Source organism: Oncorhynchus masou, chromosome 12 (genome assembly GCF_036934945.1).
Source record: "Oncorhynchus masou masou isolate Uvic2021 chromosome 12, UVic_Omas_1.1, whole genome shotgun sequence".
Classification (NCBI taxonomy): Eukaryota; Metazoa; Chordata; class Actinopteri; order Salmoniformes; family Salmonidae; genus Oncorhynchus; species Oncorhynchus masou.
Genome location: NC_088223.1, coordinates 72,374,334 through 72,391,436, shown reverse-complemented (window position 1 = coordinate 72,391,436; position 17,103 = coordinate 72,374,334). Strand labels below are relative to the sequence as shown.

General features: G+C 40.6%; 1 pseudogene; it reads left to right on the top strand.

Moving 5' to 3' along the window:
• LOC135549402 (probable ATP-dependent RNA helicase DDX10) overlaps positions 1-17,103 on the top strand; it is a 138,145-nt pseudogene that overhangs the window by 32,557 nt on the left and 88,485 nt on the right.

The window sequence follows — 17,103 nt, the reverse complement described above, 5'->3', positions numbered from 1 at the left end:
CTTGCTGAATATGGTTATAACCAGAAAGGTTAACATCATTATTCAAAACACTCTTCCTTAACCACGTCTCAGTAATGTCCAACACATCTGGATTGGAGCTGTGAACCCACACTTTCAATTGATCCATTTCATGTAATAAGATTCTAATGTTAACGTGCAGAAAACCCAGGCTTTTACAAGAGCAGAAATCAGTAAAGCAGATATCAGAGCAAAAGTCAGAATTGGGGCTAACAACAGTAGTTGGGCCAGAGTGTACGTGCACATTTCAAGATATCATCAACAGTAATACAATCAAGGCATGGCATAGGACAGAGAGATCTGCAGTACTGATTTATGACATCTGTGTGCATCAGATGGCAACTATCATATTGTACAGCAATTTCATCAGGTAACATGAATACAAAGCCGGCGAGAGGTGGTTAGAATAAGATGGTAGGACAAAAGTCTGTGAAACCAATATAGAGTCAGACCCCCGAGTGTGGGAACAAACAGTTTGTCCCACGGTTGGGTAAAGGAAGTTTGTAGTCAACAAAGTATGCAGGAGTCATGAGGCAAAATGCACAAGAAAGAAAGAAAATCATATATACACACACACACACACACACACACATCTCTCTCTCATATAATATCGACTTGGGGATAGCCATTGTAAGTTCAGAGTCACTCATTCCAGCAGTGCGTGAGAGAGAGAGGTGAGTGTGGTGGGGTACCTGTACCAGACAGGGGGAGACAGGCCAGGGCAGTTGGTGAATGATCGCAAGGTGGAATCCAAGCAGCAGTGCAGCAGGCAACAGGAGTAGGTGTCACACCCGCTTGGGAGAAGCTTTTATTTCTGGAGGCAGATTTCATGTAGAAAATGCCAGTGAATTATTTTTGAACAGCGGGAGGGGGCTTCAGAGGATGCTTCAAAGACTCCTGCCACTTGTTGGGCCTAAAGGCCTCGACACCTTTCACTTCACACCTTGGTGATAGTTGAATTTGTATATGGTCTGAATTTGTCTTAACCTTTTTGGGATAATTTTCACTTTTGGATGAATAGCGTGCCCAGAGTGAACTGCCTCCTACTCTGTCCCAGATGCTAATATATGCATATTAGTATTGGATAGAAAACACACTGAAGTTTCTAAAACTGTTTGAATGATGTCTGTGAGTATAACAGAACTCATATGGCAGGCGAAAACCTGAGAAAAATCCAACCAGGAAGTGGGAAATCTGAGGTTTGTAGTTTTTCGAAGCTTGGCCGAACGAATACACAGTGTCTATGGAGTCAAGTTGCACTTCCTACGGCTTCCACTAGATGTCAACCGTCTTTAGAAACTGGTTTGAGAAATTCTACTATAAAGGAGGGGCTCGTGAGACCTGTTTGAGTCAGTGGTCTGACAGTGTCTCAGGCTCGTGACGTGCGCTCCTGACAGAGTTACCTCTCGTTCCAGCGCTTTTCTTCAGACATCGGAATTCTCTGGTTGGAACATTATTGATGTTTTATCAATCGTTTGACTTGTTTCTACGACCTGTAACGGAACTTTTTGAGTTTTTGTCTGGACGAAGTGCTCACGCCTCATGAAGATGGATTACTGGGCTGAACACGCTAACAAGTGGCTATTTCGACATAAATTATGGACTTTATGGAACAAATCAGTCATTTATTGTCGAACTGTGATTCCTGGGAGTGCCTTCTGATGAAGATCATCAAAGGTAAGTTGATATTTATAATGTTATTTCTAACTTCTGTTGACTCCAAAATGGCGGATATTTCTCTGGCTGGATTGGGCTCTGAGCACCGTTCTCAGATTATGCCCTATTCCGTAAAGTAAAAAAAAAATCTGACACAGCGGTTGCATTAAGGAGAAGTCTATCTTTAATTCTGTGAATAACACTTGTTTCTTTTATCGATGTTTATTATGAGAATTTCTGCAAAATCACCGGATGTTTTGGAATCAAAACATTACCGCACGTAACGCGCCAATGTAAACTGAGATTTTTGTATATAAATATGCACGTTATCAAACAAAACATACATGTATTGTGTTAGATGATGTCCTATGAGTGTCATCTGATGAAGATCATCAAAGGTTAGTGATTCATTTTATCTATTTCTGCTTTTTGTGACTCCTATCTTTGGCTGGAAAAATGGCTGTGTTTTTTTGACTTGGCGGTGATCTATTATAATCATATGTTGTGCTTTCGCTGTAAAGCATTTTTGACATCGGATATGATGGGTAGATTAACAAGAAGTTGATCTTTCATTTGCTGTGTTGGACTTGTTAATGTGTGAAAGTTACATATTTCTGAAAAATATTTTGGAATTTTGCGCGCTGCCTTTTCAGCGGAATGTTGTCGAGGGGTTCCGCTAGCGGAACGCCTGCGCTAGAAAGGTTAACTCAGTGTTCAGTCCCCATTAAAATATAGCATTTATTTTTCATTTTCTTCTTGGCTTTCAAAATAGCATCAGACCAAACACTACTCACTCAGTTCCAGATTGGATGGTGTCCTCAGGTCTCTGCTGTTTGTTTGCCAGAGCACCCTCCGTATTGCTTGGAAAAATAATTTTCCTCCAAATGAACATTCTATAGATTACATTTTGTGAAATTCCCTCCAAATCATAGTGTTTTTTTTTTCCTGGTTTCCTGAGGATTCACTCGTATACAGTCTTGCATGCTTTGCACGTGTTTTACTGACATTTTGGCTGGGGATTTAATCTATTAATATTAATGCCAATATTCAACCAGACATGTTTTCACACAATGAAAATGTATTATTCGCGGGAAATTAAGTATATAATGGTTATCAAAAGAAGTTCTTCATGATGATCTTTCTTCCTCTTGATTGTGAGGTTGGCCTGAGGGAAGCTGCGAGCTAATACTCTGCTTGTCGAACTGAACATCAACAGAGAAGAGGGGTAGACCAAGAGAGTGGGAGAGTAAGATGGGGGAGTTGGGGTTCTGGATGGAGGAGTAGGTTAGCCTGCAGCAACTTATGTTAGGGCATCTGTTTTGACTAAAAATAAGAAATGTACAGTAGACCTCACTTAGACACGCATACCTCCAGTGCTCTTGTGGTGAGAATTTTGTGTGCTGTTTTCGTGTGTGTTTGAGTGATCCGGTGTGAATTCATGCATGTTGTAGAGATGACTGGTGGTCTTGCCTGCGTAAGATGTATGTTGGTTGCTGGTGTGTGTGTGAGAGAGAGCTGGGTCGACACAGTTTTATCAGCAAGCTGCAAGGTCGTCGGCTTCTCTCCACCTGGTAGAGTGACTGCGTGAGGAGAATGGGAATTCCCTTGGGGGATGTTCAGAATGGATGGTGGTTAATGAGGCTTTACCCTCTCCTGTGTGTGTGTTTCGATGCATAGTGAGAGTCGTTCAGTGGAAAATCATCCCATTTCATCTCTCACTAATCTTATTTGTCCTGGCTAGTGTTGTAAAGTTCATCCGTAACATGCTGCTCAGTCATTCTTTCTGTTAAATCAACAACTGATTTTAGAATGAGGCTATTACTCTTGCTTAGGGACTTGATTTGTGCTCCTACATTAACAGTAAAATGTTTGGACACACCTACTCATTCAAAGGTTTTTCTTTATTTTTACTATTTTCTACATTGTATAATAATAGTGAAGACACCAACAATGAAATAACACATATGGAATCATGTAGTAACCAAAAAGTGTAAAACAAATCAAAATATATTTTGTATTTGAGATTCTTCAAAGTAGTCACCCTTTGACTTGATGACAGCTTCAAGTCAGTATTTTTTTTCTTTTTTTGTGAACTCGTTCTGACTTGACAGCTAATATGCACCATAAGGGCTCATTTCCTTTTCCCCAAAGTGCGCACTCATTCACTCCCCCCTCAAAATGAACGGACTGGTGGAAGAAATATGGTGGAAACTTACTCTGGCCCTTGCTAAACCCCATCTAGGCCTGTTGTGGTTCTAGGGAGTTTTTCCTAACCACCGTGCTTCTACACCTGCATTGCTTGCTGTTTGGGGTTTTAGGCTGGGTTTCTGTACAGCACTTTGAGATATCAGCTGATGTACGAAGGGCTATATAAATACATTTGATTTGATTTGTGGTGACTGTATTGCCTCCCCACCGGCAGTCCTCAGTCATGACTCGGCAGTGGTGGTCACGAAATTTTGTCACCCGGTGATTGTCAGGCAAATAACTGTCGGTCTCACTGTAATTGACCGTTAATTAACATAAACACATTTAGCATCTGCTGGCTTCCACACATTTTAACAAGTACATTAAATCCATGTAATATAGCCTACACCTTCACAATAAATACATCATTTAATTTAAACGGGTATTAAGAAGCATGATTTGAAGAAAATGTCTTTCAGAGGAAAATAATAGCATACTCATAGTTTTCTTTATGTTAGGCCCTGGATGTGGCTATGCCAAATGGCTGTGGGCTACATTAGTTCATTTAGCAGACAAGATTCGCCTAGAATTTCGTTACATTATTTTATAGTATGAAGAATACAATTGAACAAAGCTGAATAACATATAACTATTTTATTCAAGTGATTTGAGGGAGTGTGCACATGCGGCTATTCTGTGTTGAGCGGTTAACTCAGAAATACAGTGTCTTGCGAAAGTATTCGGCCCCCTTGAACTTTGCGACCTTTTGCCACATTTCAGGCTTCAAACATAAATATATAAAACTGTATTTTTTTGTGAAAAATCAACAACAAGTGGGACACAATCATGAAGTGGAACGACATTTATTGGATATTTCAAACTTTTTTAACAAATCAAAAACTGAAAAATTGGGCGTGCAAAATTATTCAGCCCCTTTACTTTCAGTGCAGCAAACTCTCTCCAGAAGTTCAGTGAGGATCTCTGAATTATCCAATGTTGACCTAAATGACTAATGATGATAAATACATATATATAAATTGGGCGAAAATTCTCTATAGTTCAAAAGTCAACCTATTCGGTGTAATAAATACATATTCCCAACATAGTCTGGGACACTTGTGGGGTGCTATAGATCCCAAATTAATACTATCACTAGCATTTAAAAAAAGTTTTTCCGAAATGTTGCTGACATTACTGATCAGAACGTTTTAGCTTAAAATATTGATAAAATATTAGGCTATTTCTTCACATAAGAGCAGCAATGTGCACATGGCAGTAGGCTATAAGCGCGAATGTACCATTAGCGGGAAAATTACATTATCAAAAGTGACCTTAAATGCAATTATGCATTAACCCTTTCACATGTACCATCACACTGGTGTGATCATTCTACAGTGGTCCCTGTAGCTACGATCACACCGGTGTGATTAGAGCGCTTATTTAGAACGGCCAGTTTCGAATGAGGAAACAATCAGCATTTGAGCTGGCCACACTTTTTTTTTTCAGAAACATTTTGCACAAACACAGTCCTTACAAAGTTATGTCCAGAATGTGAGCAGTTTATTTTTGGATGCAATGTACAGACATTCACAAAAGTATCTACAGCATAACACGATCGTCCAAACTGGCTACTTTTGTCCTAGCGCTAACTGAGGAAAGATTGGCGTAACACAAGTCGTAATATTCGTGTAACTCTCAGCTGACATAAACTACAAAATGAATTAGCTAATATAAATAACTATTTATAATTAATCACATCACGGGTGAGCTCACCATTGATCGAGATAATTGCGTAAAACACTCTAGAAATCGAAAGTAATCCGATAATGGGTAGTTTTTGCACGCTGCCATGCTTTTCTTTTCTCACAGAAACCAAATATAATAAGAGAAGACAACATGAGTTTGGTCTGTTTATAGTATGCGTGTTGAAGGGGGTGTGTCATTACCATCGTTCTCAAAAAATTAGTGAACCTTTACTCACCTAATTTTGTTATAACAATGCATTCTGGGTCGGACCAAAGATGTATGTCAACAAACATGGCTCCACACAGCTGGAACTAGCTCATCATAATCAGTACAACCTTCAATAAAGTATTTTACACACATAATATGTGCCCATTACAATCTATGCAAGAATTGGAATGTATGATTTGTCACCAGTAATTGAAAACAGTAAATGTATAAATAATTACTACACAAAACATTTTCTGATAGTGATTTATTGATACAAGTGTTGCCGTGTCGCCAGTCAATTACGTAACCTCTCACTCCCACTCTGAGCCATTCAGTGTTGTTGTTTATGTATGTAGCTAGTGAGCTAAGCTGTAGCATTAGAAATGTCTTTCAAAGGAGACAACTCACAAATGCGGAAATTCTGGAGATAAAAAAATAATAATAATCTGACAATGGGTCTAAAAGTCAGGAATCAGATTCTGACAGTGAGGAGCTGCCCCCCGACATTGTAGCAATTGAGAACCCTGAATCTGAGGACTATTTGTCCACTGACGAATTCCCAGGTCCCTTTTGAAGATGCTGGTGGTGATGGAGGCAGACCAACAGTGGATGAAGTACAGGAGTTCTGTGGTAGCTGGAAGGCCACCAGTCATTTCACCCCTCCTGGCCCTGCTGTTTGCTTTGATGAGTCCCAGTCTGGAGTGCAACGCCCCTTGCCATTTCCATCTGAGGCAGAGTGCTTCAAGTTGTTTCTGACAGAGGAGCTGGTGGGAGACGTAGTAGAGGAGACCAATCGCTATGCCTTGGAGCTACAAGAGAAGAGGGAGCCAGGAGTGAGGGGGAAACTTGCTAAATGGGTGACAACCACAATTAGTGAAATGTATACCTTCATGGTGACGACAGTCCTTCTCATGGGGATACTAAAGAAAAACTCCCTAATAGAATACTGATGCACAGATCCTATGTTTGCAACTCCCTTGTTTGCCACCCTCTTTTCTCAAGACCGCTTCCTAGTTCTGCTGCGATGCCTGCATGTCGTCAACAATTCTACTGCCATCCTAAATGACCCGTTATACAAAATAAGAAATGTTCTTTTCAGCATTTGGTGTGGTCTTTGTGCCATACAAGGACCATTCCATTGATGGACACCTGATTTTAGGAAAGGTAGGCTGCCCTTCTGTCAATATATTCCCTCCAGAAGGCACAGGTTTGGGGTTAAGTTCTTTGTCATGTGCGACATGAAGACAGGATTTGTCCAGTACGTTATAGTCCACACAGGGTCCACCACTGACATCCAACATTATGAGGGGCTTGGGGTGTCCGGGTCCGTGGTGATGACACACTTTGTATGTGGACAATTGGTAAGGCAGTCCCACACTCTTCCAGCATCTGCTCTCCAACAGCACAGGGGCCTGTGGCGCAGTCAGGTCGAACCGGAAGATGCAGAGAGAAGAGGCGGAGTTCCAGGAGAACGGTCAACAGCTGGCAGTAAAGTGGCATGACAAACGAGACGTCCATGTCCTCTCCACTGTCCATACAGCAACCATGTCGGGCCACAGGGAAGGTGGAACACCTGACGGGAGAGAGAAAAATCAAACCAGACGGTGTGCTTAACTATAATGGGGGTAGTGGATAAGGTGGACATGATAAACAGCTTTGTGGAATGCACTTGGAAAACGAAAAGTGGTATAATTTATTATTTTTTTTCATCAGATTGCCGCTGCCTTCAATGGCCACACAGTTCACCGCCAACTAATAGGTGAGATGATTACTGAACAAGGTATTTTTTGTTATTGGACGTACAGTTAACATGCAAATCACATACAGACACTATTAACGTAATAAGACACTTACTTTGATAGAAACGCAGCCTTGATTTGTACCAGGGTGTCTGTAGTGACACCTCTAGCACTGAGATGCTGTGCCTTAGACCGCTGCGCCACTTGGGAGTCATAAGGCCAGGGTAGCTTCAAAATACAACACAAGCAAATACTGTCGCAATTGCCATTGTTTTACAGAGCCAATAGAATAATGTAGCGAGCTACATAAGCACGATTGAATATAACACCATAAAGGTTATGAAATGAGTAACGTTACCTCACGTGTCCACGGTTATAAGGAATATACACAAATATACTATGCCCCATACATAGTGAGCTACAGTAGAAACGACACAAACTATTATAACGTAATAAGAAACGCATACATTTCCAAAGTTATTATTGGTAATGAAAACAATGACTGCAATGCCGGCAACAGGCGGAAAATGTGAACATGTGTGTGCAGATCCTGTTCTGACAGGACATGTGCAAATGTCTGCAGACTTGAACCGCACAAACAATTGCGAAGTGCTTGGGGAATTTTGTCCGGGTCAGAAATGTCTAAAAAATGTATTGCCCGCAAAAGTAAAAAATAACTACTTTTATGTGAATGAATGAGGTGGCGGAACACACTTCAATTCAAACTGTTCTTAGAAAATAAAAACTTAGTTAGAAAATCGTTGGAAATTGACAAGTTGAAAACCGCCTATAAATAAAAACAGGCTGCTGCGTGCCTTGGTTTGAGGGCAGCGCGGATTAAATCTACTGTTGCGTAACAATCACATTCTGGAATGGAGAGAACGTTCTAGCATCAGGTGCATAAAAAAACTCACTGGGACGACTGTTAAAGATATTTGGAATTCACGCATGAAAGGGTTAAACTCACGTGCTACTTATAGTTAGGCTCTACACCCTATGTAAAGCGGATTAATGTGCTTAATTTTAAGAAGTTATTTGGCCACTTTAGTTGTGATACAAACCTTATTCAAACATATAGGCCTATGGGCTACACGAGGTGTGCGACTGATTCAAAGAAGTCACACAAAAAAAGGCAGTTTCTTATGCTGGGCATAATTCACAAGTGATAAGCTAATATTGTCACCCATCAGATTATTCTTGAAATAATCTTGTCTTTACATATACTAAATAATACATGTGTGAATTTTGTTTTGATTTAGAATGTACAATTCTCATGCACCTGTCTAGAAACGGGGGCAGTGGGAAAAAATACATGTCATCTATGCACTTAAATAGTGAATAGAGGACGCTTTTCCTGTGGTTTATTTTCATGCCACCCAGGTAGGCTGTAATCCTGTTGTAAAGACAATATGCTTAATTTTAGGAAAGTTGAGAAATAAATATAGTAGGCCTAGCCTATAGAAAGCTGATGGGATCCTCTTTTTATTAGTGGACCATCACTCTGTTTTCTTGTGCAATTGCATAACCTAGAAATGTTGCGCAACATGAGCTCTCATGAAGGGTTTGATTAGATGTTCGTATACATTTGCATTGATGTCAGAGTAATTAGTGGGACAATGGAGTGCTGAGCACCAGACAGCAAGTTTGGTAGGCTACTAATGACCATCAGCAACATCAGAGCTTGGAGAAGCCTAATTGCTGTGACTAAATGGTCATGTGGAATTTGACTACCTTCATGACTCCCGGCGGTCACCGCAACAGCCCTAGTCATGACAGCAGTACATTCCTATGTGACTGCTGAGTCATGGTTCTCTCCTCCTATGCACTCTGGACATTTGTTAGTAGTACGCAACTCGCTAACGATCATTCGGTTGCTAAAGACCTGGTCCTCTGGGCTTTATTGTCTCTAACCACTCTGAAATCAATGCAAATGCTATCGAAAATCACAAACGCTTATCAAAACCGTATGTGCTTTTGGTGATTGATTAATCAATTTGAAGAAAGAAGTTCAACAACTGTTTGAAACTGAGTGGAAAACATGGTTGTGGATGTTGTTTCAAAGCCCAACGCAATGAAATGGACAGTGCTTTCAAAGCTGATTAATTCAAAACAACTATTTGCATATTAGAGCTTATGCATAAGCATAGGCCTATATATGATCCCAAGCTTCCCCCAAAATAAAAATATTAACTGAATTAAAATGATTGTGCCGTTGTACAATACATATCCTACTACTTTACACATGGCAGAAAAACATACTGGTTTAAGATATCTTTGGCCTAAATTAAACAAATTGAGTTAGCCTACAATTATGTTGAATTTGTATTTGATGTTGAATAGCGTAGTAGTAGGGAATATTCAGTATTTTCATAATTGGGCTGACACATTACCTTTGAGCTACATAGTATCTCACCACTGTGCGTTTCCATCTCCTCCCCTCTCTCTTTCATTCCTTTCTCCTTTGCGCATTGAGATGGGCTCTCAGCAGTTTATTATTAAATGTATCTTTGTGGAAACACGTTACTGTCAATGTTCCCAAACAGATGCCACTTGGTTTCCCAAATTAAGCACTGGGTAGCTGCAGGAACAGGGTTGGAGAGTCCATTGCATACAGGGTTTGGCCAGAATATCACCTGTCTCGTGGTGTAGTAACCGCCGACATGAGCGAAAAACTAACCGCGCGTACGTCGCCTCCATTTGCTATTCAAGTGCATATGGATGATATTTTCTCTTGTCCCTATTCCTGCTCATTTGATAATGGGCCAGTCTAAATCAAAAGAAATGTTGCATATTAGTAAAGACCAGATTTATATTTAGAATAGTCTAATGGGTGGACACTTGATAAGAGAACAGCGTGTGCAGCCAGAGGCATGGAACAGAGCACAAGCTTTTTTGCCACTTTCTCAAATCATCAGTAGTAGGGATGCACGATTTATCGGTGAACATATCAGAATCAGCCGATTATTAGCTAAAAATGCCAACATTGGTATTGGCAGATGTCTAGTTTAACGCTGATGTCAAAGCTGACGTGCATACCTATATAACGTCGGTACGTGAGGTGACGCCACGTAATATTTTGTGCTATACGTGCAACACAGCATTCCTAAACTAGCCCATAATGTCTGCTGTGTGGATCGAGCATTCAACAAGTAGAGCAGTCATTTGAAACAGTAACAAAATTTCAGCGAGACAACTCAAAGGTGAAATCTATTAAAGCCAAGATAATGGAATTCATTGCACTTGACAATCAACCGTTCTCTGTCGTGGGTGGTGTTGGCTTTTGCCGACTGGTCGAGCACCGGTGCACACTATGAAGTGCGCTATTTTTCAGATGTTGTCCTGCCGGAGTTCCACACTAAGTAATAGTGTCACTGCTATTAGCTACATGAAATACATACTATGGAATGCCGTTTGGGTCTTTGCGTGTCAAAAAAGATAGTCGCACTGCCAAAGCTGTACAAAATAGTCTGCAAACACCGGCCACGAACGATGTGTTTACAATACCAATACCGCAACTTCTGGGGCAGCAAGCGTTAGCTTGGTACCTAGCTAGCACCAATACAACCAGCCTGAAACAATGACCAGTAGAAACTGTAGTCATTTTCACTATTCTTAGCAATGATTTAGGACTCCTTGTGAGTAAGTGTTAGCTAGGTTGCCACTTGTTGTTCGCTTATTGATATTGCAGTTAACTGCAGTTAATGAAAATAAATAGCTAGCCAGCTACTTAACTCTGTTGCCCAAAGCTAACATTATAAGCAGCCAGCTAGCTTCATCTGGCTCGTGAGGCCCGACAGGACTGGGTTATGTGTTGTGAAACTAGCCACAATAAGGATTAGGCTCAATAGTGGACTTTGCAGTTAGCCTTCAAAAGGAAAGTATGTCATTGACAGTGACGCAAATGAAAATGAATAGTAGAATTATGCCATACTTTTATTCTGAAGGCTAACCGCAAAGTCCTCTATTGTGGCTAATCCTTATTGTGGCTAGCTTCACATAAATGGGTCTGACCACCATTAATAAAATAAACTGTCTTAACCCTAATATATATTTTAGATGATGACACCTACCTATATAGGTAGCTAGCTAACTATAGCTACTGAAACATTTTGCAATGTCATTGGGGAAGAACATTGTTTGCATCCATGACCTGGCTAGCTTTTTTATGACCAGCACTGTAGGTGCTCGGGACAACTTTATCAGCATCATAGCATACGTATCGATGAATTGTTGTGGCATATGAAATACGAGTGATAGTGTAATCAATGTGTAATAACTACGTAAAACATTTATGAATGCGTTGAATTTTTATGTGACGTTCAGTCATATTCAGGTCCTGATTGGTCAACAAGCTTATTTGACCTGTGGGACTCCCAATCACGGCCAGATGTGATACAGCCTGGATTCGAACCAGGGACTGTAGTGACTCCTCTTGCATTGAGATGCAGTGCCTTAGTCCGCTGTGTCCGTGTGTGTGTTTTTACTATTTAACTGTACTAGAATGATTTAAAGGCCATTAAATTTGTAAATATCACTTATCGTTATCGTTTTATTTGGCAAGGAAAATATCAGATATCGGTATGGGCCAAAAATGTAATATCGGTGCATCACTAATCAGTAGCCTATGGTCACATCATGCAGCCCATATATCTTTTGATTTCTAAGGCATTTTAACATGCTGAAGACACCTCTCGCGTTACAAAATACATTTACACATGTTATTCAACCATTTCATCTAAACGAGCATCTGCGTAGCCAGCAGCTAAAATTGAACTTGGTTCTATTTGTAATGCTTGACACGCTGCAAGTCCCGCCTCTCCCATCTCCTCATTTGGTTTTTAGGAATGAACTGAGATCCACACTCCAGCCCAGTTGGAGGTGGTAATGCACCTTAAAGTTCGTTGCCAACCCCCATATCAAGTCCGAAGAAGCCTGAAGGAGGAGAGACTACTGGAAACAAACTCGGTTTACCCTTTTATCAGTGAATTAATTGTCAAAGTAGAGGACCTTGTGCATTTCAGGTAAAATAACAACCCAATGTTTATATCCCAGGACAAATTAGCTGGCAACATCAAGCTAGCTAGATAAATTGCCATAAATGTTTAGTGCTTTTCGACCTGTCCCAAAATTAATATAGTTGGTTCAGAGTTTGTTTTGATATTTCAACCTGCATGTTCTAATCACGTCTGATGTGGGTGGACAAAATCAACATGAGCGCAATGGCACACACGGTGTGGTCAGCATGTAAGGTTTGTATCATTCATAACTAAAGTTGTCAAATATCTCAATCTAGCATATAGGACCAGTTTCAAATGTTCTTTTATGCTCAACATAGCCACTTCATATGTGCTCAGGAAAGTGAAAATATCCTTTATTTTATTCATCTAAGTAAAATGATTTTCTTCTTTCTAGAAAATAATATCAAATAATGGCGAATAACTCTGACAAGATATGTTTAAGTGAACAAGGCTATGGCCATGGCACATAGCCAGATAACATTCAGTAGGCCAACTCCTTTTCTGTTCTTCTGAAATACGTTTTTTTCATATCATGTTTCTTTAGACCTGCCTAAAAAACTTGAGCTGGCGCACACCCAGAATTGTTTTGTGTGTGGAGGTGCTGCTTAACGGCGAATAAACTATCAAAATAACATAATAATATATAATCTCCCAGTAATTTATTGGGTATTTACCAACGTTTCGGCATCACTGTGCCTTCTTCAGGTACCCTGAAGACCTTAGACCTGCCTAAAATAAATCATGGATTTATTGTGATGGTGTATTGATTTATTCAACTTTTTCAAATGATGTTCCAAAGGCACACATCAGTGGCCTGTATGCGTGGAGGCCTGGAGATGCTCAACTTGTTTAATTGATGTCAATTACCGTGAGACCGACAGTCTATTGCTTGACAATAACCGGCTGACCATTTTAATGACCGCCACGCCCTACACCCAGTGGCTTTTATATCCATTTGCGGAGGGAGCAAGTTCACTGAGCGGAGGGGTAGGGAATTGGAATGCTGCCCTTGTTCCTACTTCAAAACAAACACCTTGGCTGGTGGTTGTTAATGTTGTCATTGGACAGTTAGGGGGGGACCGTTACTAATTTCCATCATCCCCACTATATTATCCCCCTTCAGTCTCCTTTGGCGTCTGTGACACTGAGGCGGGCAGTGGAGAGGATAGTTGACCTTTAGATGTTCCCACTCTCTCATGCAGAGTTGCCTGCACAGAGGGCTGTGTTGCCATCAACTACAGTGCTACAAATGGACTTAGCGGGATAGCTTTTTCAAAGAAGATTATAGTGCTAAGTCCATGTTTTCGATGTAATGAAATGCTGACACTTAAATAACATTGACTTTGGGGTTTGTTGCTAAAATTGTATTTTGTCCAAGGTGATAATAATGATGATGATAAACCATTATGGGATAAGTTTAGTTACCGACCGTGTCCACTCTAATAACCTTTGTGTCAGCGTGTTTCTATCCATGAAGGTGTCCATGCGTCTGACATTTTCACTGTTTTAATCCATTTTACAAATGTATGCTATGTCGATTCACAAAATATTGAAATGTTTTATTTTCTTATTTTGTCAGGGTGAACCCAGAGAAGCTGACAAGCGTGCAGCAGAAGCTGGAGGCCTTCCTGGCCCAAGAGAAGGAACAGAAGGAGTGAGCGCAGAGGGTCAGTGTCCTAGAGGGGGCAGGGGGTTGAGATGAATCAGCACACAAGTCAGTAGCCTTCCAGGACAGGAGTTGTTAATTTCACCTATAGTGCTTACACCCATAAAATAGAGATTTGGCACCTGCATTTACATTCTCCATTATTTACATTTTTGACTAAATTACTAAAATGCGATGGAAAATTGAAATTGCCTCTTATGCACCAACAGTGGTTTTTGGCTTTGTCACTAACAACCTCACCATCTAGATGGTACAATCTGTTATTTCCTTTGAACTCAAAACAATGTGATTTTACACCATTTTGTGAGGCATCAGGTTGTTTCATCTTCAGCCTCTAATCATAATTTGAGACTGGCTTCACATTTCTCTTAAGGAGAGAGCCCACTCAAAGAGAAAAGAGGGGCCCTTATCACCATCTTGCACCACCCAGGGTGATTCATCGCCTCCCTCGGCTGGCTGTTATTGTTAGAGAAGATGGCTGGTGTCAATATATCGCTCACCTTTCCATCTCCCTCTCTCTCGCTTTCTTTCTCTGTGTAGTGTTTTGTCTCCTACCTGCGCTCCGTCTACCTCATGAAGAACAAAGAAGTCTTTGATGTGTTCCAGCTCAAGCTCCTTGAGTACGCAGCGTGAGTAAGATGGAAACGGGCCATTTTGAGCTCTTAGCTGTCGACCGGTGCAGGAGAATTTTCTTCATATGTTGTAATTGTTCACATCTTCCCAGTTCCCAATACTGACAGACTGTAAGCCAGGCCACAATATGCCTGTTATTTGTGCATGTGATGGTACTCAGACAGTACATCATTATGTAGAATGTCCGCTAGGGCTATGGCGGTCATGAAATTTCGCCAGCTGGTGATTGTCAAGCAAATAACTGCCAGTCTCACGTTAACTGACCGTTAAATAATATGAACACATTTAGCATCTCTTGGCTTCCACGCGTAGCCTACGAGCCACTGATGCAGACCTTTGGGACATCTACATTTTAATAAGTCTAGTAAATCCATTTAATATAACCTACACCATCATAATAAATCAATTCATTATTTTAGACCGGTCTAAAGAAACATGATATGAAGAAAATGTAGTATATTTCAGACAAACACAATAAAATATTCTGAGTTGCCCTGATCTGGCTATGCCATAAGGCTGTGGGCTGGCTACATTAGTTCATTTAGCAGACATGATTTGCTTAGAATTCTGTGGCATTATTTTATAGTATGAAGAATACAATTGAACATAGCTGAATAAAATAGAAAGGATGTTTTCTCCAAATGATTTCTGAGGGAGTGCGCACATGCGGCTATTCTGTGTTCCGAGGTTAACAAAGAAACAGGTTCTCCTATATGCTTAATTTAGTTATTTATGCAACTTTAGGTGTGATACAAATGTTGGGCTATACAGTGCATTCAGAAAGTATTTAGACCCCTTTACTTTTTCCACATTTTGTTACATTACAGCCTTATTCTAAAATGTGATTATTTTTTTATCAATCTACACACAATACCCCATAATGACAAAGTGAAACAGGTTTTTAGAAATGTTGGTACATTTATTAACACTAAAAAATGGGTACCTTATTTATGTAAGTATTCGGACCCTTTGCTTTGAGACTCAAAGTTGAGCTCTGGTGCATCCTGTTTCCATTGATCATCCTTGAGATGTTTCTACAACTTGATTGGAGTCCACTGGTGGTAAATTCAATTGATTGGACATGATTTGGAAAGGCACACACCTGTCTAAGGTCCCACGGTTGACAGTGCATGTCATAGCAAAAACCAAGCCATGAGGTTGAAGGAATTGTCCGTAGTGCTCCGAGAAAGGATTGTGTCGAGGAACACATCTGCGGAAGGGTGCCAAAACATTTCTGCAGCATTTAAGGTCCCCAAAAACACCATGGTCAACATCATTTTTAAATGGATGAAGTTTGGAACCACTGAGACTCTTCCTAGAGCTAGCCGCCCGGCCAAACCGAGCAATTGAGGGAGATGGGCCTTGGTTAGGGAGGTGACCAAGAACCTGATGGTCACTCTGACAGAGCTCTAGAGTTTCTCTGTGGAGATGGGAGAACCTTTGTCAGAACAGAAATTACAAGATTATGTTCTAATACTGGTATGGCGTCAAATGGTGAAACAGAATAGGGGGTTCTTAGAACACTTTCATCTGTGTGTGTTCTACTGAGGATGGGCCTCAGATTTAATGCTGACAGAAGCTTTACTATGTCTTTGGGTGATAAGCCTAACAATTCCATAGCATGAGTTAATGTTTCTGTACTGGGGTTCCTGGGGGAGATGGCTCCAGGATTGAGTTGGGGGCCAGACTCTGGTTTCTAATCAATGAGATCAGTTTTTACAGCTGAAACTTTTTGCTGTGAATTATTACTATCTTTCATATGAATTTTAACCTTGTGATCCATTCCATACATCTGTTTGTCATGAACATTCAGGAGGGTGGACTTGCTATAAAATGCTGTGGCTTAGTCCTTCTGGTTGGGCTCTCAACGGATCACCTACGGTGGGCTTGTTGACAAGCTCCATTACTGCAGTAATTAAATAATAAAGTTTTCTTGTTTTGAAGAAATGTAATCTCTCCTTTTTGATTAGAATAATTCCACGACATCTTCCAGAAGGACAACCATCTCTGCACCACTCCACCAATCAGGCCTTTTACGGTAGTGGCCAGAATGACAGCCCACTTGGACTTTGCCAAAAAGTACCTTAAGAAACAAGATTCTCTGGTCTGACAAAACCAAGATTGAACTCTTTTGCCTGAGTGACAAGGGTCAAATCTGGAGGAAACCTGGCACCATCCCTACGGTGAAGCTTGAAGGCAGCATCATGCTGTGGGGGATGTTTTTCAGTGGCAG